The following is a 23034-nucleotide window of genomic DNA, read 5'->3' on the forward strand; positions in this document are numbered from 1 at the left end:
TACTACATGATTTCATATGTGTTATTGCATAGTTTTGATGTATTCCCTATTATTCTACAATGTAGAAATAGTAAAAATAAAGAAAACCCCTCGAATGAGTAGGTGTGTCCAAACTTTTGACTGGTACTTTATATCCATTGATTGTTGAAGATTATAACTTATAAATGCCTCATGAGTTTAGTTCAACTGTCACACTCCATGAGAACCCAAAATATAAGCTTGTTTTACTCCAATCTTTGCAAACATTGTAAATGTAATCATACACTGTATAGCCTCATAATATGGTTAAAACAATCATTTTGATATCATGGATGGTCAGTCCTTGCATCCATCTGAGAGTGGTTACATTTTTCCAGGCCCATCACTCAGCTTTTAACCAAAACAGAGGCAGGGCGACTGTTATGTTAATGTTTCATCTGTGGATTTGCCGTTTAAACAGCTGCATATTATCAAGATATCAAAATGTCACCAACAAAAATGTAAACAAATGCAAATGCAGCGTATGGCATTCATTTTTCACGTGTAAATAGCACTTTTCAGTAGTGGCCAAAGCATGCCATTCCATGAGTGCAGCATTTATTTTTCAACTGGAATCAATGAGCCCAATCAGTCCTCCATGACCACAAATCATAATAAACAGTAGGGCTGGTTAATAAGTCCTTAGTTTTGGGGTCATGTTCAGGTAAAACCATTTAGCTAATCTATACTTCCATATTTCCAAGTCCTATTCTTGAAGATAATGGTGTATAACATTTATTGGAATGACAGGAATTCTGATAGACTTTTGTTTTTAATGTGAAGATATAAGTTAATCGAATTACTATATTACTATCTACTATGTAGTAGAAAGTGATGGGTTAGAAGAAGCCTACATAACCAACCCATAAAGTAAAATTTTACATCCATATATGGCCAGCTATGTAAACTTTAACATTGATTTATCCTGCAATAGATGTCGTTCAATTGGTAACATACATTCTTGTCTTCTTCTAATGCCTCGGGAAAGTCATCTAAAAGTAATGGAATGTAATCAGATTAGTTACTGGGTTTTGGTAATCCCAAAATGACATTACTGATTACAATTTTGAACAGGTAACTAGTAACTGTAACAGGTTACATTTAGAAAGTAACCTACCCAACCCTGTTTAATTGACTATTTACTTTTTGACAACTTTTACTTTTACTCCACTACATTTCTAAATAAAATAATGTACGTTCTACCCCATACATTTTCCCTGAAACCCAAAAGTACTCGTTACATTTTGAATGCTTAGCAGGACAGGAAAATGTTCTAATTCACGCACTTAAAGAGAAAATCCCTGGTCATCCTTACTGCATCTGATCTGGCGGACTGACTAAACACAAATGCTTTGTTTGTAGTTTATGTCTGAGTGTTGGAGTGTCCCTGGCTATTCGTAAATTAAAAAACAAGAAAATCCTGCCGTCTGGTTTGGAAATCTAATAGCGGAGAGTATTCGTATGGTATAAGAATTAAATCACATTAGTTATTTATTTTTATTGCAATGTTATTTCTTGCAAATTCATTCATAATCTTCAAACCTCATGCAAATCACCCATCAAAGCAACCTGCTCCAGTGCTTTCCATGGTGCTGATTTGAATTTCTCTCTCTCTCTCTCTCTCTCTCTCTCTCTCTCTCTCTCTCTCTCTCTCTCTCTCTCTCTCTCTCTCTCTCTCTCTCTCTCTCTCTCTCTCTCTCTCTCTCTCTCTCTCTCTTTCCGTTTCCCAAGTGGCCTGAGAGCGTTGCAGCATCTCTGCCTCGCCTGCCTGCCTGGCCTGACAGAGCCCCTGTCTAGGCTGTCTCCCTAATGCAAACGTATATGAACTGCTCAGTAATGGGGATCGCTGTGAACCTGGGCGCTTGCATTTCCCATAAACGGAGAGACGGACGAATAACCGACTCGACATCGGTAAAGTGTGCTATTTAAAAACTGGAGCACTGCGTTCGTTTATCATATTTGTGTTTATTACCCTTTTTTATTTCTTCTCAAAAACGTTGCTGCCGGTCTTCAAAATATAGCCCGATTAGGAAGTTCTCGTCAATATGAGCAGGATAATCGCACATCAAGTCTAGTTCAATCTTTCTCCAAACCGATTGAATATCCGATTTGAGGACTCCGAAGGTAAGATTTGAAAAACGGATTAATACATTGTGGTATGATGTTTACATGGGCGTTTGTAGTTTAGGCTAATAAACTAAATAAATAACCAAACACATGGCACAGGAAATACATGCTTACGAACGCCAGTTATAATGTTATTCAGCGACTGCATAAGTGGTTGGCATCAATTTATTTATACTGTACTCGATGGTGGTTTTAATCATAGTATTTTATTTTTATATATTTGTGCATTAGGCTACAGGAATGAATTGATGCTGGTTGGCAGGTGATCTTTTTTTAAACTGGGTTATTTCAGCCGCTTGTGTGGCATGACATGTAGGCCAAGTCGTTTTGTCCATTAACAGAGCTTTTGGAGATTGATTTAAAGCAATAACCTCACTATTCAATTAAACAAATAATAGTAGTAGCCTAATAATGTTGAACATAGAGGCTTTTCCTTTGGCGATAGAGGGGGCTTGAGCGATGAATAGAGAAAGAAAAAGTGTCGTATTAGGAATTCTTGGAGATATATTTATCCATGTTGTTGAGCCAAGTCAAACAAAAGCAGGTTTGGTTTCTTTGAAGGTAAGAAGAGACGCAACACTAAATATCAACATTGACCCTTGCAGTAGCCTAGTCCGTGGTTTTTGAGTTGGTTTATGTGTTGTTTTGCACACCTTGGAGACAATGTCGCGTCGCACTATTCGGATGAAACCACTTTTCAGAAAGCTTAGACGATAAAAATAGAGCGTACCACTCACTGGGTTGTCATGTGGCAGTGATGTGACTCTTGTTAACAGTGCGTGTCTGCTTCCAACACCTATGAGTCGGCGTTGGGCCAAAGTACCATAATGTCCAACTACTTTGAAGTTTGACGCATGTAACTATCTTCTCTTGCCTTATATGTATTTGTCAGTGACAGAGAATGGTTGTAGCCACCGATTCTCCCACCCTCAGAGTATGAGGGTCTGGTGGGGATGTAGAGTTGTTGACATGCTGCAGGAGGAATATTGATGGTCCAATATTGGCAAGTAATATGTTTTGATGATTTGGTAACATCTACAGACTGCTGATTCTTATGACTACGATTCTTATCATACTATGACAAAATGGTCAGCAGCTCTACTTCAGCTTTGACGAGAAATGAGCTATTGAACTTCACATGGACCTATTGAACACTTGGAACCTGTCAGGACACAACCCCCTTGTCCTTACCTTAGAGCTTAAACCCTACCAACTTAATAAACATTATTTCCACGTTGAACCGACATGAAATAGACATTGAATTGACATCTGTGCCCAGCGGGTAGTTGCTTCATGTTGATCTGAACTAATATTCTAGGTATAAGCAATATTGGAGCTCCTACCTGCCGTCTGATAGGTGATATGGAATCGTTGCATATTACTTATGCCTATCCAGTTTAGATCTACAAAAGTGCCTATGGGCAGAGGCAGGGCTTGTAGGCCTTGGCCTGGGGGTTGTTTCTGAAAGGGAGCAATGATGACTCGTCTTACTAGAGATGATGACCATGTCCTCGCTCTGGTGAAGACTAATTATAGAGTCATTTATACTACGAGCCAAAATGAGTCACTGCATCTAATTCACAGTGACAGACACACCACGTGCTGGGCCAAAGATAGACCGTTAATCAAAATAAATCAATAGCATTTTTCCGCACCATTTATTCATATGTTGTCCATAATGGCCAATCGACTTCGGCAACTCTCCCTTTACTGTGTGGTTGTCATGAGGATAAGAGTTATGTTTTGCCCTGAAAGGAAAGTGCGCCATAATGTGCCCGACTACAGTATTAGGTAAATGTGTCTTTCATGCCATCAAATTAACATCAGGTTTAGTGCCCTTTGAACAGTTTTTTTGTGTGACCTCAATAGCATGGCCTAACTGCATTAGTGGCCTCAATTTGTTTCAGTTATAAAAAATGGGGTAAAAAGAGAAGAGCTGCCAGGGTATGGGCGTCCGCAGCCAGTTTGGAGTCCCTCTCCTCTCATTTTTACGCTCTCACCCTCTTTCTCTTTAGCTCATATGTACTTACTCATGTCATGTTCGCCAGTTTCTCTCATCTTCCACACACACACACACACACACACACACACAGATGGATAAAGCCCTGTTTAAAATACTTATTTTAAGCTTTTGATTGTTGATGTTTACATCACACTAATTCTTTGTATGTGAATTCAGCCGCTAAGTGTTTAAAATGTTTGTTTACGTATGACCTGTCACAAACCCTGTGGCCCGTTCTTATATAAAACCTATGTACAACTCCAGTAGTTTTACAGTAACCTACGTAATGGGTCAAAATTCAACTGATATCTAATTTCTCCTAACCCCAGGAGTATACAAAGGGTAGGTCATTGCTATTTAGTCTATTTGCGCATAGGTTTAACAGGATAATATAATATTATGGCAGGGGTAGGACAAGCATTATGTATAGCCAACACTTTAATGAATATCTGCAGAGATGAAGGTGTGCATTCCAGTTCTCAGACGGACCGCTAGATTACACCATGTTACATCAATGAGAAAAATGAGAATTCTGAGAGTGAAAGAAAAACAAATACAAAGAAAATTCAGGGCTTCTGCTCCTCCAAGATAGCTTTGGCAAAGATTCTCAGCCTTTTCTTGTAAGCTGGTAGATTCCAAAAGCATCTTTATTGACTTTGGGTGCATCCATTGCAAAGCTATGGTTGTGAATGAGTTATTATGGCTGTCTGACAAGAGAAGGAAACGAGAGAAAGAATGTGGATGTCATTGTATTGACTTCCCGGGCTGAGGTATGGGGAGAGAAAAGGGAAGCAAGCACAGGAGAACACACACACTAATACTCTACAGCATCAGTGGGTATGCTTTGAAGTTTAAGCTTACACAAACAGACAAAGTAGCAACTGTCATCCCTCTCTGCTTTTGTGCTTAACATAGGCCTAGTATCTGCAGAGGCAAAAAGGCAAACCTCACGTTCATATCAACATGTGTGCTTTGTTTTGGTGTAAAATCTCCTTTCAGCAAAGCTATAACCTATAAAGATCATAGCTTTGCTTTGTTTGCCTTCAAACTAGGCCCTGCAAGGGTGATTCCTTTTTCCTCGATTAAGAGCAAAAACAGTCGCAGGACTTTAAATGACCTTCTTCAGCTTTCGCCACGTCTCTGGTATTGTCAAAAGTGTGAATAATTTAGTCTGTGAAAATGTCAAACAGCCCCTCTCCATATGCCAGAAGATGTTTGGGATTTTAAAAGTCAGCCACAGACATTACAACATTGACAGAGGGCTCTGTTAGAAGCAGCTAGCTCAGCTTCTAATTAGACAGTGGCAATGCAACAGGGATCAACAAAGAATATTGAAAATTAAGTGGATGTGGATGTTGCACAGCGATAGTTTATAATGAACAGAAGTAATCAGCAGTCTGATTACTCCAGGATAACTACAAGAGGACTCTGATTGCCAGGAAGGCAAATGTGAATTTCATTGAGCTTTTTGCCTAAACGTTGTAGTTAGCTGTCATTGAATATCTTGTTAGTGATAGAACATTTCATTCATGTGATGGCAAGAAAATGTATATTGTACCCTTAAAATTATCACTGTCGTTGTAACTTTTCTTCATTTTCAAGGGCTGTTCTTTTCAAACTATTTTCAATGCTTTGGAGAAATTGCATTGTAGGCTACCTTCTCAAGGTCTGTCTTCATATGAAATATACTTTGTTACGGTACACTCTTAGAAAAAAGGGTTCCAAAAGGGTTCTTTGACTGTCCCCGTAGGAGAACCCTTTATGGTTCCAGGTAGAACCTTTTTTGGTTCCTGGTAAAACCTTTTTGAGTTTCATGTAGAACCCTTTCTGGAAAGGGTTCTACAAGGAACCCAAAAGGGTTCTACCTGGAACCAAAAGGGCTTTACCTTGAACCAAAAAGGGTTCTTCAAAGGGTTCTCCTATGGAGACAGCCAAATAACCTTTTTAGGTTCTAGAGAGCACCAGTTTTTATAGACATGTAGCAACAAGTACTTTAAAGGCCTTTCATTGTGTGTGGACATCTTTTTATTTATTTTATTTATTTCACCTTTATTTAACCAGGTAGGCAAGTTGAGAACAAGTTCTCATTTACAATTGCGACCTGGCCAAGATAAAGCAAAGCAGTTCGACAACATACAAAAACACAGAGTTACACATGGAGTAAAACAACATACAATCAATGATGCAGTAGAAAAAAATAAGACTATATACAATGTGAGCAAATGATGTGAGATAAGGGAGGTAAAGGCAAAAAAGGCCATGGTGGCAAAGTAAATAAAGTATAGCAAGTAAAACACTGGAATGGTAGATTTGTAGTTTGAAGAAACTTCAAAGTTAAAATATAAATAATATGGTGCAAAGGAGCAAAATACATAAAATAAATAAATACAGTAGGGGAAGAGGTAGTAGTTTGGGCTAAATTATAGATGGGCTATGTACAGGTGCAGTGATCTGGGAGCTGCTCTGATAGCTGGTGCTTAAAGCTAGTGAGGGAGATAAGTGTTTCCAGTTTCAGAGATTTTTGTAGTTCGTTCCAGTCATTGGCAGCAGAGAACTGGAAGGAGAGACGACCAAAGGAGGAGTTGGCTTTAGGGGTGACCAGAGAGATATACCTGCTGGAGCGCGTCCTACAGGTGGGTGCTGCTATGGTGACCAGTGAGCGGAGATAAGGGGGGACTTTACCTAGCAGGGTCTTGTAGATGACCTGGAGCCAATGTGTTTGGCGACAATTATGAAGCGAAGGCCAGCCAACGAGAGCGTACAGGTCGCAGTGGTGGGTAGTATATGGGGCTTTGGTGACAAAACAGATGTCACTGTGATAGACTGCATCCAGCTTGTTGAGTAGGGTATTGGAGGCTATTTTGTAAATGACATCGCCGAAGTCGAGGATTGGTAGGATGGTCAGTTTTACGAGGGTATGTTTGGCAGCATGAGTGAAGGATGCTTTGTTGCGAAGTAGGAAGCCAATTCTAGATTTAACTTTGGATTGGAGATCTAATGCACATGCAGATATGACATGAACATGTTGACTGTCTGTCTGCCTCTGCAGTGCACAGCTCTGGTCTTCGAGAGCCAAAGTCCTGCAAAATGTTTGTCCTTGCCTTATGAACTTAATTTATCCCTGAGAAACCAGGTGGGTAGACTAGCCAAACCAGTATAACATCCACCGATCAAACAACTGAAAACCAGCAGGACTGCAGAACTGAAACCCAGCAGGTCTGCAGAACTGATAACCAGCAGGACTGCAGAACTGATAACCAGCAGGACTGCAGAACTGATAACCAGCAGGACTGCAGAACTGATAACCAGCAGGACTGCAGAACTGAAAACCAGTAGGTCTGCAGAACTGATAACCAGCAGAACTGCAGAACTGATAAGCAGCAGGACTGCAGAACTGATAACCAGCAGGACTGCAGTACTGATAACCAGCAGGACTGCAGAACTGATAACCAGCAAGACTGCAGAACTGATAACCAGCAGGACTGCAGAACTGATAACCAGCAGGACTACAGAACTGATAACCAGCAGGTCTGCAGAACTGATAACCAGCAGGACTGCAGAACTGATAACCAGCAGGACTGCAGAACTGAAAACCAGCAGGTCTGCAGAACTGATAACCAGCAAGACTGCAGAACTGAAAACCAGCAGGTCTGCAGAACTGATAACCAGCAGGTCTGCAGAACTGATAACCAGCAGGTCTGCAAAACTGATAACCAGCAGGTCTGCAGAACTGATAACCAGCAGGTCTGCAGAACTGAAAACCAGCAGGACTGCAGAACTGATAACAAGCAGGAATGCAGAACTGATAACCAGCAGGACTGCAGAACTGAAAACCAGCTGGACTGCAGAACTGATAACCAGCAGGACTGCAGAACTGATAACCAGCCTTGACTGCAGAACTGAAAACCAGCCAGACTGCAGAACACAAGTGGTGGTATTGTGCACCCCTGCCTCGTTCCTCTGGGGTTCTTTCCCAAACTCCTTCAATTGGACTGCAGTCCTGTTGTCTCTTCTCCCACTCTCAATCTTCTCCTGAGTCTCAGTGGTATTGAAATGTGGGGACGGGATGGGAAGAGTTAGTAAGAGATTCTTGACATCAATAAAGTACTCCCCACTCGTCCCAACCCGAAGCGATACGCCTCTAATTAAAATGTCCGTCTTCCCCAAGCTGCTTAGTCACGAGCTGCTTAGTCACGGTCACTAAGGCTTCAAGTAACCTGGCAGGGAGACGCGAGCCACCCTTCTCGGGGAAACAAGACTGGCATGATGCCCAAACTCATGGCATGGCAGGGGTTAGTCTATGTCGCTCTGCTGAGGCAGTTGTTATTCTACACACAGCAAGTACAGGTTTCAAGTTGAAGCGGTACAAGCGAGCGATAAGGCTGTGTTGCCGCTAACTGCTATTTGAAAGTGTGGACAGGGGTTGTTGTTTGGTTTTAGTTGTCAAATATGGTGAAATTAGTTATATATGTAGGTGTTTTCATACTGTTAGACTTGTTAGGTTAAACTCTGTGTGAGTTCTTGTTGTTTTGGATTTTTCTGGTTTATTAGCCAGAGACAGTGAAGAGAGACAGGAAAGTAAGGAGGAGAGATGACGTGCTAGAAAGGCAGTGGCATTAACTGCTAGACCACCACAGGTCACATACTTTATGTGAGTTAATGTATCATATGTATTGCGTGAACTATACAAGACTGTGAAAATGGTTACATGGAGGGTAACCAATACTATTCAATTATCTTCTCTCTGTACATAATATAGTAATTGCTGCTAATATGATTTATACACTACATAAACTGACAATGGCTTTAAGCTGTGTTTTTCTCCCCCCAACATTTTTTCTACGGTTTATTCTCAAAGGAAAGCTAACTTTAAAAAAAGGCAATTGTTCAGTATTCCAACTCTCTGCTAATGACTATATGTGTTATGCTTCAACGCCCACCTTAGGTCTAACAACCGTCTGTTGCCTCCTGAGAAATGTCTCTGAAATGGAAGGTCCACTTTGCTTAGCCTTACACATGACTCCAATATATTTTTCAATAGAGATGGTGATTTCACCATGGATCAACATCCTATCACACAATTATAATCAGCTGACAGAACATATGTATCCCGTAACATGCTGTATCTCTAGGACCTCCCATCCCCATTTTGCCCTCGTAACCCCATGATGAGAAGCCTCAGTCTGCATCTGTACTGACCTGGGTTCAACTACTTTAAGTGTTTGCGCTAGCCTGCCCTGGAGTGCCAGATGGGTGGGGTTCTGCAGTCTTGCCACTATTATATTGGTGTCATTGCACCAGGCAAGCTCAATCAATCCCAGCTAAAGTATTTGAAATTATTTCAAATAGTATTTGAACCCAGGTCTGGAGTCAGATCTCCAGCACCACACAGAGTGGGATCCATTCACTTCAATGTAATTAACAGGCCAGCCTAATAGAACATGTATGAAAATAACCACGCTGATCTATAATTGATGAGGGCCAATGGAGTGTGAAATAACTTTTGCTGTGTGTTTGTGTGTCTGTTTGTCTGTGTGTGTGTGTGTGTGTGTGTGTGTGTGTGTGTGTGTGTGTGTGTGTGTGTGTGTGTGCGTGTGTGTGTGTGTTTGTGTGTCTGTTTGTCTGTGTGTGTGTGTGTGCGTGTGCGTGGGCGTGGGCGTGGGCGCGTGCGCGTGGGCGTGTGCGTGCGCGGGCGCGTGCGCGTGTGTGTGCGTGTGTGTGGGTGTGGGTGTGGGTGTGGGAGGAGGAAGCAGGTGGGTCTGGGTGTGATGGAGGCAGTGCTACAGTATGTGTTACACAGGATGATTGCTTGGGCTATAGAGCCTATCAGATCCCCAATCATTGACAGCTCAGCAGAGACTTTTGCAACTGACCTATTCAACGTTTCCTAATGTGTCCTCATGTCCACACTAGCATTAGTATGTGTAGCAGATGAGGAGGGCAGCTTCAGGAGGGCGGTCAAGTGTGTTTGCGTGGGGGTGGCCTGAGGCTTTCTAAGCTTAGAGTATTGACAGGATTCAAAGGGAAGTAGGTGTATTGTAATCAAGATCGGGAGAATTTTCACCTGAAAGCTTTGTGAAGAGAGTGAACATTGAACACAGCATAGCGGACCTTCTTCCATCCCTCCCTCCCTCCCTCTCTCCCTCTTTCCTTCCTTCCTTCCTTCCTTCCTTCCTTCCTTCCTTCCTTCCCTCCCTCCCTCCCTCCCTCCCTCCCTCCCTAGATAGAGGCTAATTTTTTGAGGTTCGACAATGGCCTCTTTAACTCAGAGCAGTGACAAATAGAGACACCAGAGATAGAGAGAAAGTGAATGAGAGAGAGAGAGCGATACAGAGGGAGGTACTGATGAAAGGGGGAGAGATAGACAGAGTGAGGCAGACAGAGAGGAAGAACAAACACCTCTCGCTCTCTTCCAATTGTTAATTTGTCCTCACCTCACCCCGTCAGTACAACACCCGTAGAATCCATTTTGACATGTCACGGTGCCACATCACCCCCATACAAGATAGGCTTTAGAAGGAAATGCCCACATTACCGTAGCCTATCTGTTCCCTGTTGGCACTCTCTCCAACTCTCTCCTTCTGTTTTTCTACCTCCCTCTCATACTCTGATCTCTCTTTCTCTCTACATCCCGCACTCTCTCCCCATACCTAAGACCTCTCTCTGAATGGCCTCAATCAAATCGCCTGCCTTCCTAGTGTGAATGATAGCCTAGCCGCTAGCTAGCCGGCCTGTTTCTGGCACTATCTCTAATGGAGATAAAATGGCCGTCTCTCGACAGATGCATCTCTGTGAGGTGCTGGTCGAGCTGCCGGCCACTCAATCATAACAGTGAACCTGGGAACTGCAGTGAGTAAAGGTCTTTGTCTTCTGTTTTCATGATAGAATGTGTTATGGTTTCAAAGGTGAGACAGGTGAGATATACTGTACTGTAGGTCTAATGTGCAGCCTGCTTATTGGATAACTCCAGGGAGGTAGTGGTAAAAAAGGGCGGGAAACATATATTGCCAGTGGAGATGAAGACTTGCCGTCAAAGCTAAACATTATCGGTAGCACTAACGGTAGCACTAATTTAGCATAATAGTGCATAAAATGTTACTGACAGGAATTTTCAAGTGTTCGCCAACTGTACATCCCCTGGTTAAATCACAGTGATGGAAAAAAAAACAGGAATTCTTAACGGAGCATTAGCTCAAATCCGAGGACACAGGTATCTATCCCTCTCGTAAGGAGATTAAATAATTGTTGGAGAATTAGACCGAGACCTTCTTGCTTCTCAATTTATTAAAAGGCTTCATTGTAATACGTGTTCCCTGGTGTGTATCTGGATAAGAAATGAAATTAAAGAGATGTGCTCTGCCTTACTTTTTCCTCTGTCGTCTATGTTCAATCCAGTTGTTATGTGAACACTGGCACGGTAATCATCTCTCCCCATTGAGGTGAACAGAATCAATTTAACCGACGGTGTCTGTGACTAGAATACTGTATACTGACTTCGGATTAGGCTGTTGAGCATATGAGATGAAGTCGTCAAAGCTCGTTTCTGACTCTCAATTATTGTGTTGCAGCCTTACAGTCAAGGGCCCTATAAGGAATGCATAGCATAGCATAGCATAGCATAGCATTACAGTTCATAATACCTTTGTAATCATGTAATAAGCATGAATTAGTTATAATAGCTGTGCATTTAGTAGTACAGTAATGAAATGATTTTGGGTTTCCTGTTTGACAGTCCAAGAGCATGCCTACGTTACTGTTTTGTGTGTGACGTTCAGACATGGGTTCAAATACTTTTTGAAACCATTTCAAATACTATATTTGTGCTTGAATGAGCTTGTCTGGGTTAATGGAACCACTCGGAATAGTCAAAATACTGCAAACTCCGCCCATATGGCATTTCAGGAACCTTAAGTAAACGCTCAATGTAGATTTTAAATACTATTTGAACCCAGGTCTATTTGTGTGACATTGTCCTTCCCGTGTTTCCCAGTGGAGCGGACACATGGTGTGTCCCTTCTAAGCTCTGTGTAGGATAAGCCCTTTAATTGCTTTGTTGTTGAAGATAGGTAGCTATAGAGCAATTCCCCAGCACAAATTGCATATTAACTGCGACTTCATGCACCCGGGGAACAATAAAAACAATTAATGGCACAGTTAATAGCTTGACACTACTGAAAAAAACACAAGAGGAAAGAAATGAACACCATGTCATGATTAGGTTTTCCATATTGATTGTCTTGTACTGCACAGATTCCATGTGCATTTTCACTGTGTGTTTTTGCTTTGATCAGCCTGTATCCACAGGCTTAATTCAGATTCAAATTTTACCAGATGAAAGTTTATTCAGAAGCTTCAAAGATTGAAAGGTCTGTGTGTGTGTGTGTGTGTGTGTGTGTGTGTGTGTGTGTGTGTGTGTGTGTGTGTGTGTGTGTGTGTGTGTGTGTGTGTGTGTGTGTGTGTGTGTCCTGGATCTAGCAAGTGTGTGACGTTCAGGCTCAACCCCCATTAATGCACCCCACCAAGCCCCATCCTGCGACCTAAGAGGTATGTATCAGATGCTCAACATGCCCTGCTCATACCTACTGTAATGGTCCGGGCCTAAACCACACAAAAACAACACTAAACACTATGGAACACAAAGCTTTTACAATCTCATCCTCGAATATATAAGGTCTGAAGTCATCTGCCTTTGGCCTAAAGAGCAGGAACGCAGACTTCATCAAAGAAATTGGAAATACAGACATTGTCATCCTACAAGAAATATGGTATAGAGAAGACAGACCTCTGGTTGCCCTCTTGATTACTGAGAGCTGGGAGTCCCATCCACCAAACTACCAGGTTTGAAACAAGGAAGCGACTCAGGGGGTATGCTAATTTGGTATAGAACAGACCTCACACACTCTATTAAATTAGTCAAAACAGGAACATTTTACATCTATCTCAACAGAGAAAAATGTCCTCATGTGTGTTACCTCTTTCCCCCCAATAGAATCCCCATACTTTAACGATGACAGTTTCTCTATCCTAGAGGGGGAGATCAACCATTTCCAGGCTCAGGGAGATGTACTAGTCTGTGGTGACCTAAATTCCAGAACTGGACAATAACCTGACACTCAGTACACAGGGGGACAAACACCTACCTTGAGGTGGCAGTATTCCCTCCCAAATATGCCCCCCTAGACACAACAATGGCAAAACAAACCACAAAAATGGGTCACAACTCCTGCAGCTCTGTTGCACGCTGGGTCTGTACATAGTCAATGGTAGGCTTCAAGGGGACTCCTATAGTAGGTACACCTATAGCTCATCCCTTGGCAGTAGAACTGTAGATTACTTCATCACTGACCTCAACACAGAGTCTCTCAGAGTGTTCACAGTCAGCCCACTAACACCCCTATCAGTTCACGGCAAAATCACAGTCTACCTGAACAGAGCAATAGTCAATCATGAGGCACCAAAGCCAAAGGAACTGCACAGTATTAAGAAATGCTATAGAAAAAAACAATTAGGCACAACAAATTCAATCCCGTTTAAACAACTTCACTGACAAAACATTTCACTGTAATGGTGAAGGTGTAAACTTGGCAATAGAAAGCCTAAACAGTACATTTGACCTTTCAGCTTCCCTATCAAATCTAAAAATGTCAAGCGAGCAACCTAACAAAATTAACAATAATGACAAATGGTTTGATGAAGAATGCAAAAATCTAAGAAAGAAATTGAGAAACCTATACAACCAAAAAGATAGACTCAGAAAACCTGAGTCTATGCCTTTACTATGGTGAATCACTAAAACAATACAGAAATACACTACGGAAAAAAGAAGGAACAGCACGTCAGAAATCAGCTCAATGTAATTGAAGAATCCATAGAATCTAACCACTTCTGGGGAAATTGGAAAACACATAACAAACAACAACACGAAGAGTTATCTATCCAAAACAGAGATGTCTGGGTAAATCACTTCTCCAATATGTTTGGCTCTATAACAAAGAACAAACCGCAAAAACGTATACAGGATCAATTACAAATCTTGGAATCAACTATTAAAGACTACCAGAACCCACTGGATTCTCCAATTACATTGAATGAACTACAGGACAAAATACAAACCCTCCAACCCAAAAAGGCCTGTGGTGTTGATGGTATTCTACATTAAATGATACAATATACAGACTACAAACTCCAATTGGTTATACTTAAACTCTTTGACATCATCCTCAGCTCTGGCATCTTCCCCATTATTTGTAACCAAGGACTGAAAAACCCCAAATACACAAAAGTGGAGACAAATAACTACCGTGGGATATGCGTTAACAACAACCTTGGAAAAATCCTCTTCATTATAATTTTAACAGCATACTTGTACATTTCCTCTGTGAAAACAATGTACTGAGCAAATGTCAAATTGGCTTTTTACCAAATTACCATACGAAAGACCACGTATCCACCCTGCACACCCTAATTGACAAGCAAACAAACCAAAACAAAGATTTAGACTCTGCTTGCAAAATTCAGCAAAAATATCATCCACGCAGAACATAAAACACCAAATAATGCATGCAGAGTAGAATGAGGCCGATACCCGCTAATTGTCAAAATCCAGAAAAGAGCTGTTCAATTCTACAACCACTTAAAAGGAAGCGATTCCCAAACCTTCCACAGCAAAGTAATCACCTACAGAGAGATGAACCTGGAGAAGAGTCCCCTAAGCAATTAGACCCAACCAAATCATGAGAAAATAAAAAGATAATTACTTGACACATTGGAAAGAATTAACAAAAAAACTGAGCAAATGAGAATGCTTTTTGGCCCTAAACAGAGAGTACACTGTGGGAAAGCTTTGACTATGTACAGACTCAGTGAGCATAGCCTTGCTTTTGAGAAAGTTCGCTGTAGGCAGACCTGGCTCTCAAGAGAATACTGGCTACGTGCACACTGCCCACAAAATTAGGTGGAAACTGAGTTGCACTTCCTAACCTCCTGCCAAATGTATGACCATATTAGAGACACATATTTCCCTCAGATTACACAGACCCACAAAGAATTTGAAAACTAATCCAATTTTGATAAACTCCCATATTTATTGTGGGAAATACCACAGTGTGCAATCACAGCAGCAATATTTGTGACCTGTTGCCACAAGAAAAGGGCAAACAGTGAAGAACAAACACCATTGTAAATACAACCTATATTTATGTTTATTTACTTTCCCTTTTTTTACTTTACCTACAGTATTTGCACATTGTTACAACACTGTATATAGACATAATATGACATTTGAAATGTCTTTATTCTTTTGGAACTTGTGTGAATGTAATGTTTTCTGTTCACCATTTTATTGTTTATTTCACTTTTGTTTATCCTTTTTACTTGCTTTGGCAATGTAAACCTAAATTTCCATGCCAATAAAGCCCCTTGAAATGAATTCAATTGAATTGAGAGAAATGGAAAGAGAAAGAGAGAGAAGGAGAGTCCGCCAAGTTCAGAAGGTAGCTCAGGAAACCAATGAGCAGTAATGCACAAGCTTTGAGTTTGCCAGAGAGCTCAAGAAAGGCACCCGATGATGGTGCATGGCATAAATAGGTATTTTTTAGGGGCCTTGCTTTTGATCTGTCACTACAGAGACAATTTGTTTTTCACTTTGTATGCTGGTGATCGTTTGCTCCTTTGTGTCGAATCGCCTTTTATTATTGTTATGTATTTTTTTACCAATGTACAATTTGTGATTTCATATCATTTGACGTAGTGGAAACCTTTTTATCTGCAGTACGTTTGACGTGTTATAAAACGTGTTTTTCTCAGCACAATAGCTCTGTTAGTGTTGTCGTATTTCTGTGGGTGTTACAGCAAAAATCTCCGTATGCTATCTTTGACACCTTCAATAACATAAAGTTACAGAACAACTTCATAAATCTCTTGGAAGGGAACGTAATTCAGATGACATTCTGTTCTGGCACACACTGAGGAACAACTTCATCTGGAATGCTACGTTTGACACAGTAACAATATAGGAATGTGCAATGCATTATGGATGATGGTGACTTTTATTAGTCATTTCTGTTTTGGTCCTCAGACTGTTATAAATGCTCAAGAAACACTTTATGACTGAGAGTCAGACACTGGTTTCGTGTGGACCATGGCCACCAGCAGTATACTCAGCTAACAAATGTTGGTTCGCTGAATGTAGTGGGAAAGTTATTTGTCATATAACCATATAACCAAACCGTAACACTCTATCATCCCCCCCAAACCCCACCTCCTGTTTTGGTGAACAGGGAGTACAGGAGGGGACTGAGCACACACCCCTCAGGGGCCCCCATGTTGAGGGACTGTGTGGCGGATGTGTTGTTGCCTACCCTCACCACCAGGGGCCGACCAGTCAGGAAGTCCAGGATCCAGTTGCAGAGGGAGGTGTTCAGTCCCAGGGTCCCTAGGTTGGTAATGAGCTTGAAGGGGACTATGGTGTTGAACGCTGAGCTGTAGTCTACGAACAGCATTCTCACATCGTTATTTCCCATCTTGTCCAAGTGGGAGAGGGCAGTGTGAAGTGCAATTAAGATTGCGTCATCTGTGGATCTGTTGGGGCGGTATACAAATTGGAGTGGGATGATGGTGTTGATGTGTGTCATTACCAGCCTTTCAAAGCACTTCATAATTACAGATGTGAGTGCTACAGGGCGATAGTCATGTAGGCAGATTACCTTGGAGCTCTTGGGAACAGGGACAATGGCGGTCATCTTGAAGCATGTTGGGATTACAGACTGGAAGATGGAGAGATTGAACATGTCTGTGAAGACCTGCCCGCTGGTCTGCGCATGCTTTGATAACGAGCCCTGGAATTCCATCTGGCCCAGCAGCCTTGTGATTGTTTGGGGGATTACGTAGATTACATATTTTATTACATTCAGTTACATTTAAGAGGTTAAACATTTTGCACACATTGGACATGGAGAGCGAGAACCCACAGTCATCCAGAAAAACAAGGTATTTTACGCAATGCACAGTGTTATATTCCTTGAAGCAAGCGTAAAAGGCATTTAGCTCATTTGGGAGTTCTGCGTCACTGGGCAGCTCATGGCTGGGTTACCCTTTGTAATCCTTTATCGTCTGCAAGCCCTGAAACATACGACAAGCGTCGTAGCCGTTGTAATTCGATTCCACATTCCTCATATTTTGCATGTTTGCATGTTTGGTGTCTCGTTGGAGGTCGGGATGGGATTTCTTGTATGCATCCATGTCCGTGTCCCGTTCATCGTAAGATGTAGCTCTAGCCTAGCATTTAGCCCAGTGTGGATGTTGCCTGTAATCTATGGTTTTTGGTTAGGATACATTCTTATAGTCACTGTGGGGACGACATCGTTTATGCACTTATTGATGAAGCCCGTGACTGTTGTGGTATGCTTCATAAGGCAACGTTGTCAATAAATCTGTGAATTGGGAGCTTTAACAGTGTGCGGGCCTTCTTGTTCTATACTATGCTTCATAAGGACATCAAGAGATACTCCGAGAAAATGCCCCTAACATCTGATTCAGGGTCAGTATGGTGAAGGTCAGTATTGGGGGTTGGGTAATCTGATCCTAGATCTGTGGTTAGGAGCAACTTCTATTTCTACCTCAAGCCTCAGCAGATACAAAGATGTCCAAAGTCAGCCTGTAACATCACACACCATACTAACTAATGGTCGTACCTTAACCATGCACTTGTCTGTGGGTAGTAGAGCAACCAAACTATAGTACGACTAAGCAAATTCTTTCCCAGAGCCGGGTTTCTATTTACATTGCCAGGTAATATAATCTGTGTCCTTCAAGGCAAAATATCAAGTCAAACTTTTCCTGTCTTCGTTTATAGCTCAGCATAACCCTGAGTCCCTGGGTTATGGGTATAATCTATCAATGGAAGATTAAAGGGCCCATCCATGTCAGTCAAATCATAGCCTCTTCCTGATTAACTTTCCTCATCCTATCACACGACCCTTATAGCTTATATTCGAGCAGAACAGTATTAATGACATCATCCACTTTTTTTACTGCATCACAAGGGTTTAGCGTTTTGATGCTAATTTATGCCAACCTAAACTCCCCTGCATCCATTTTCTGCTTGTCATTTTTCTTTGACTGAATCAGTGTTGTTTGGATATTTCAGTTAAGAATGTTTATAGGGGGAATATATTTGATTGGGGTTTGACAGTTTTATGATAGCTTTGAACGGCACCTCAATGTCAGTGATCGTCTGAGTGAGTTTGTGATGTATGTTGATCCCTCATGGATGATCGATAGGTAAATAGACAGAGAAAGAGCTCTGTTATTCTCTTAAAGGCTTGCAAAAAGTGAAAACCATTTTCTCCCAAGATTAGCTATAGGTTCGGATAGAATGGGATTTCTTGTGAGGTAATAATGGGAAATTGGAATTGTGTTAATTTAATCTGCTGTAAATGTTTGGTTAGGAGCTGAGATTTGAAGGTCACAGTAACAGATCTATTTTTCTGTAATGGTTCATTGGGAGAGCATCATACTGTAGCTAGGGATGAAAGAGCTGGTATGAAAGAGCTGTTATGAAAGAGCTGGTATGAAAGAGCTGGTATGAAAGAGCTGGTATGTGTGCATGTGTAGTAATTTACATTTGACATTTTAGTGATTTAGCACACACTCTCATCCAGAGGGACTTGCTCAAGAGCACATTGACAGATTTACACATTGCCAGCGTTTCAGACAGCCAGACATAACATATAGAAAAGACAGACAGACAGACAGACAGACAGACAGACAGACAGACAGACAGACAGACAGACAGACAGACAGACAGACAGACAGACAGACAGACAGACAGACAGACAGACAGACAGACAGACAGACAGACAGACAGACAGACAGACAGACAGACAGACAGGTTGTTTGCATGTCTACCACAGGCCTTTTATAGCTCCCCACAGACATACAGCCCAAGCCTCAAGCCCCCACCGCCTCCCTTTGTGAGACATACGTGCCGTTTGATCTATTGTGGTATCGCACGCAGTGCACTAATCACCCCCTATCATAGTACACTAATCGTCCCTCCATCACAGTACACTAAATGCCCCTCCTATCACAGTACACTAAATGCCCTCCTATCACAGTACACTAAATGCCCTCCTATCACAGTACACTAAATGCCCTCCTATCACAGTACACTAAATGCCCTCCTATCACAGTACACTAAATGCCCTCCTATCACAGTACACTAAATGCCCTCCTATCACAGTATACTAAATGTCCTCTTATCACAGTACACTAAATGCCCTCCTATCACAGTACACTAAATGTCCTCCTATCACAGTACACTAAATGCCCCTCCTATCACAGTACACAAAATGTCCTCCTATCACAGTACACTAAATGCCATCCTATCACAGTACACTAAATGCCATCCTATCACAGTTCACTAAATGCCCTTCCTATCACAGTACACTAAACGCCCTCCTATCACAGTACACTAAATGCCCTCCTATCACAGTACACTAAATGCCCTCCTATCACAGTAAACTAAATGTCCTCTTATCACAGTACACTAATCTCCCATCTATCATAGTACACTAATCGCCCCCCTTTCACAGTGCACTTAACGCATGATTGTATGTATACATGTTATGATATATTACTTGATTATTTGTGCTTGCAAACATACTACATCTCCTAGCCTAGCCATCTATCAAGCCTCATGAAACTGGTTTAGCACAGCATTGTTCACGGGCTCTGACAGGCAGACAAAGAGACAGAGAGTCTGGTGAAGAGAATAGTGCTAAATCACAAGCGTGGCAAATCAATTGATTTCAGAAGAGGAGATAAACATTGAAGCCACATCACCACTTAGCCTGTGAAACAGCTGGAATTGACTGATATCTTTGCCTGGGGGTTGTAACACTTGGCACTGACAACCTTCATTGTTGTCCCTGCATTCATGCCTGTGTTTGTGGTGTACTGATAGAAAGAACTATACTTCTGAATACATCTTATGGTGACTAACTTACTATGGCTAACTCCTGATGAAATTGGTCAGAACTCTGCCCAATTGGGTCCGATGGTCTCTCTGTGAACTGGTCAATGGCCTACACAGTATGAAGCTGAAGAGAATCACTTCAGTAAATCCTGTTAAGGTTGATGGTGCTTTCGTCACACACTAGTTTTCAGAAAAAAACAAGGATCAGACCTCAAGTGGTGTAGCTGGCAGGAGAATGCCAGGAGCTTCAGAAATGCTCAAAGAAACAGAAGAGAAATATATGGGAGCAAGACCAGGAGGTGTCAGAGGAAGGCTCCAGCCACCCTAGTCATAGGCTGTTCTCTCTGCTACCGCACCGCAAGCAGTACCGAAGCACCAAGTCTAGGTCCAAAAGGCTTCTTAACAGCTTCTACCCCCAAGCCATAAGACTCTTGAACTGTTAATCAAATGGCTACCCGGACTATTTTCATTGTCCCCCCCACCCCCATTTTTACGCTGCTGCTAATCTCTGTTTATTATCCATGCATAGTCACTTTACCTCTACCTACATGTCCATATTACCTCAATTACCTCGACTAGCCGGTGCCCCCACACATTGATTCTGTACCAGTACCCCTTATATAAAGCCTCGCTACAGTTATTATATTGTTGCTCCTTAAATAATTTGTTATTTTCCTATTTTATTTTAACAAATTTTACTTCAGTTTATTTTAGTAAATACTTGCTTAATACCTTTTTTTCTTAAACTGCATTGTTGGTTAAGGGCTTGTAAGTAAGCATTTCACTGTAAGGTCTATATCTGTTGTGTTAGGCGCATGTGACAAATAACATTTTATTTGTTTTTTTGCTTCATCCAACCAAGAGCTGTTTCTTACACCAGTGAAGAAATCCCTTTAAGAGGTTATGAGGCATTAGAGCTGCTTCGATTCAAAAACATGTCCGTTAGTCACTGCTGTATATGTCATCCTGTAAATCGCCTTGAGTGACTGACCATTTTTGTGCTTGATTAAATATATAGACTTATATTTGAAGCTTCCTATTTTGAATCTTTAATTGAATAATCCAATTTAGGATGGAAGTAATATATTGAAATTCATCTTAGAAATGAACTGATCTTCCTGATCTGATATACAGTAAATATTCTCAATCCTGCTTGAAAAACATTCACAATGTCAAGGAATGCATTGCTATTTCTTTATTGGTTAAATTGTTAACTTACACAAATTTATCTTGAAATCACTTATTTTTAAAATGTTGGTGCTGTGTTAGGTAGGCTTACTTGGGTTTTAGTCCCGATGGGTCAGAATGGATTTTTGAATAATCTGTATAGTGTAGTTTTATAAAATCTGGATTTGTTATTGTCTTGGTCAAGTTTTGGTCTTGATGTTGTATTTATTACTGGTCTATGAGGACATGGTCCAAAGGTTTATATGTCACGGGATACTAGGAGTGGTGGTTGGAGTCAGGCGCAGAGAGCAGAGGTAAAGTACAACGTCTTTATTTTCTCCGGCACAAACCGGTCACGCCAAAACAGAAGGGCGCGTAAAATAAATGACCAACCCAAAACACAGGGCAAACAGTCCGGAGAGAGAAATAAGGCGTCTGTAACAGCAGTCTTCAAGAATGGACCAAGGCGCAGCGGGAATGTGGATACTCATAGTTTTAATCAACTCAAGTAAGGCATCCACAGGAAAAAAACAATAAACAAGACAGCAACAGTTTTGCAGGCTATCAAACGCAGTGCAAAAACAACTACCCACAACCCCAAAGAAAAACACACACTACTATATAGGACTCCCAATCAAAGGCAACTCAACACACCTGCCTTCAATTGGGAGTCCAATCACCAACACAACACTTAACACACACAAAAACCCTGCCACATCCTGACCAAAACTAACACAATTACGCCCTCTGCTGGTCAGGACGTGACAGCGTCAGCCAGCACGTCCAAAATAACCCGGTCAGCGAAATAATCCTGCACACACCTGGGCGGGCTAAACAGGCTTAAATAAACACAAATCAAGAAACACAACAGGGAACAGGTGCAACCAATAAGATCATACAAACCGAAAAGGAAAAAGGGATCAGCGGCGGCTAGTAGGCCGGCGACAACGACCGCCGAGCGCCGCCCGAACAGGCAGGGGAGCCACCTTCTGTGGGATTCGTGACAGTATAAATGTTGATGTGTACTTGGTTCTGTTCATAACTGTTTTATATTATGCAGTTATGTTCATGTCATGGTCATCACTGGTCTTGGTCTCACTCACCGTTGATCTAGTTCACTTAGATTTTGACTCAACCCCTCCCTGGTCATCTTTGGGACATTTATGATGGACTGCTGGCTTATCTCCCAGCCTTGTGAATGAAAGATGAGGTTACAACCTAAGCCCTCATTACAGAACATCCCTTGTAGGACTGTGAAGGCCACTGAATCCCACTGTGAAAGTGGATTCAGAAGTCCAACTTTCAAACGTTAACTTCATCTGTACAACTAAAAGCTGTGATTTGGCCCTAGTTTTTCACTGTAGTTTCTTCAGTTACTCTAAATACTGTCTACTGTATGGTGCATTATTGGTACTACTTTACTGTAGCTGGATGGTGTATATGCTTGGTGGTTTAATACTGTATAAACAAATAACCAAGGCTAGGAGTAAGCCCTAGAAAAGTCTACGGCAGCTAAAATGGGAAATCTGATGTTTCCTTATGTTCAAGTGAAGTTGAATTTTCACAATATCAGCACATTTCCTGTGCTACGTTCGGAGAAACGTGGAAAGTTGCACACACGAAAAGCTATGCATATTTGATGACACTACGATTACCCTCCAAGGTGAAATAAAATGGTTTTGTGTCTCCCACAATTTGTACAGCTTATCGGGTGCTTTCACCATATGCATTTTATGTCAAAAGA

The 23034-nt window shown here is 41.5% G+C and overlaps 1 protein-coding gene across 2 annotated transcripts in view; it reads left to right on the forward strand.

Moving 5' to 3' along the window:
• Window positions 1-1763: 1763 nt before the first annotated feature.
• The window catches only part of LOC115150172 (disks large-associated protein 4-like), a 179469-nt gene continuing 158198 nt past the window's right edge, over window positions 1764-23034 (forward strand). For both annotated transcript variants that reach the window (XM_029693164.1, XM_029693166.1), the window contains exon 1: window positions 1764-2142. The gene's annotated coding sequence lies outside the window, so the exon portion shown is untranslated. The remainder of the gene's footprint in view (window positions 2143-23034) is intronic.

Source organism: Salmo trutta, chromosome 16 (assembly GCF_901001165.1).
Source record: "Salmo trutta chromosome 16, fSalTru1.1, whole genome shotgun sequence".
Classification (NCBI taxonomy): Eukaryota; Metazoa; Chordata; class Actinopteri; order Salmoniformes; family Salmonidae; genus Salmo; species Salmo trutta.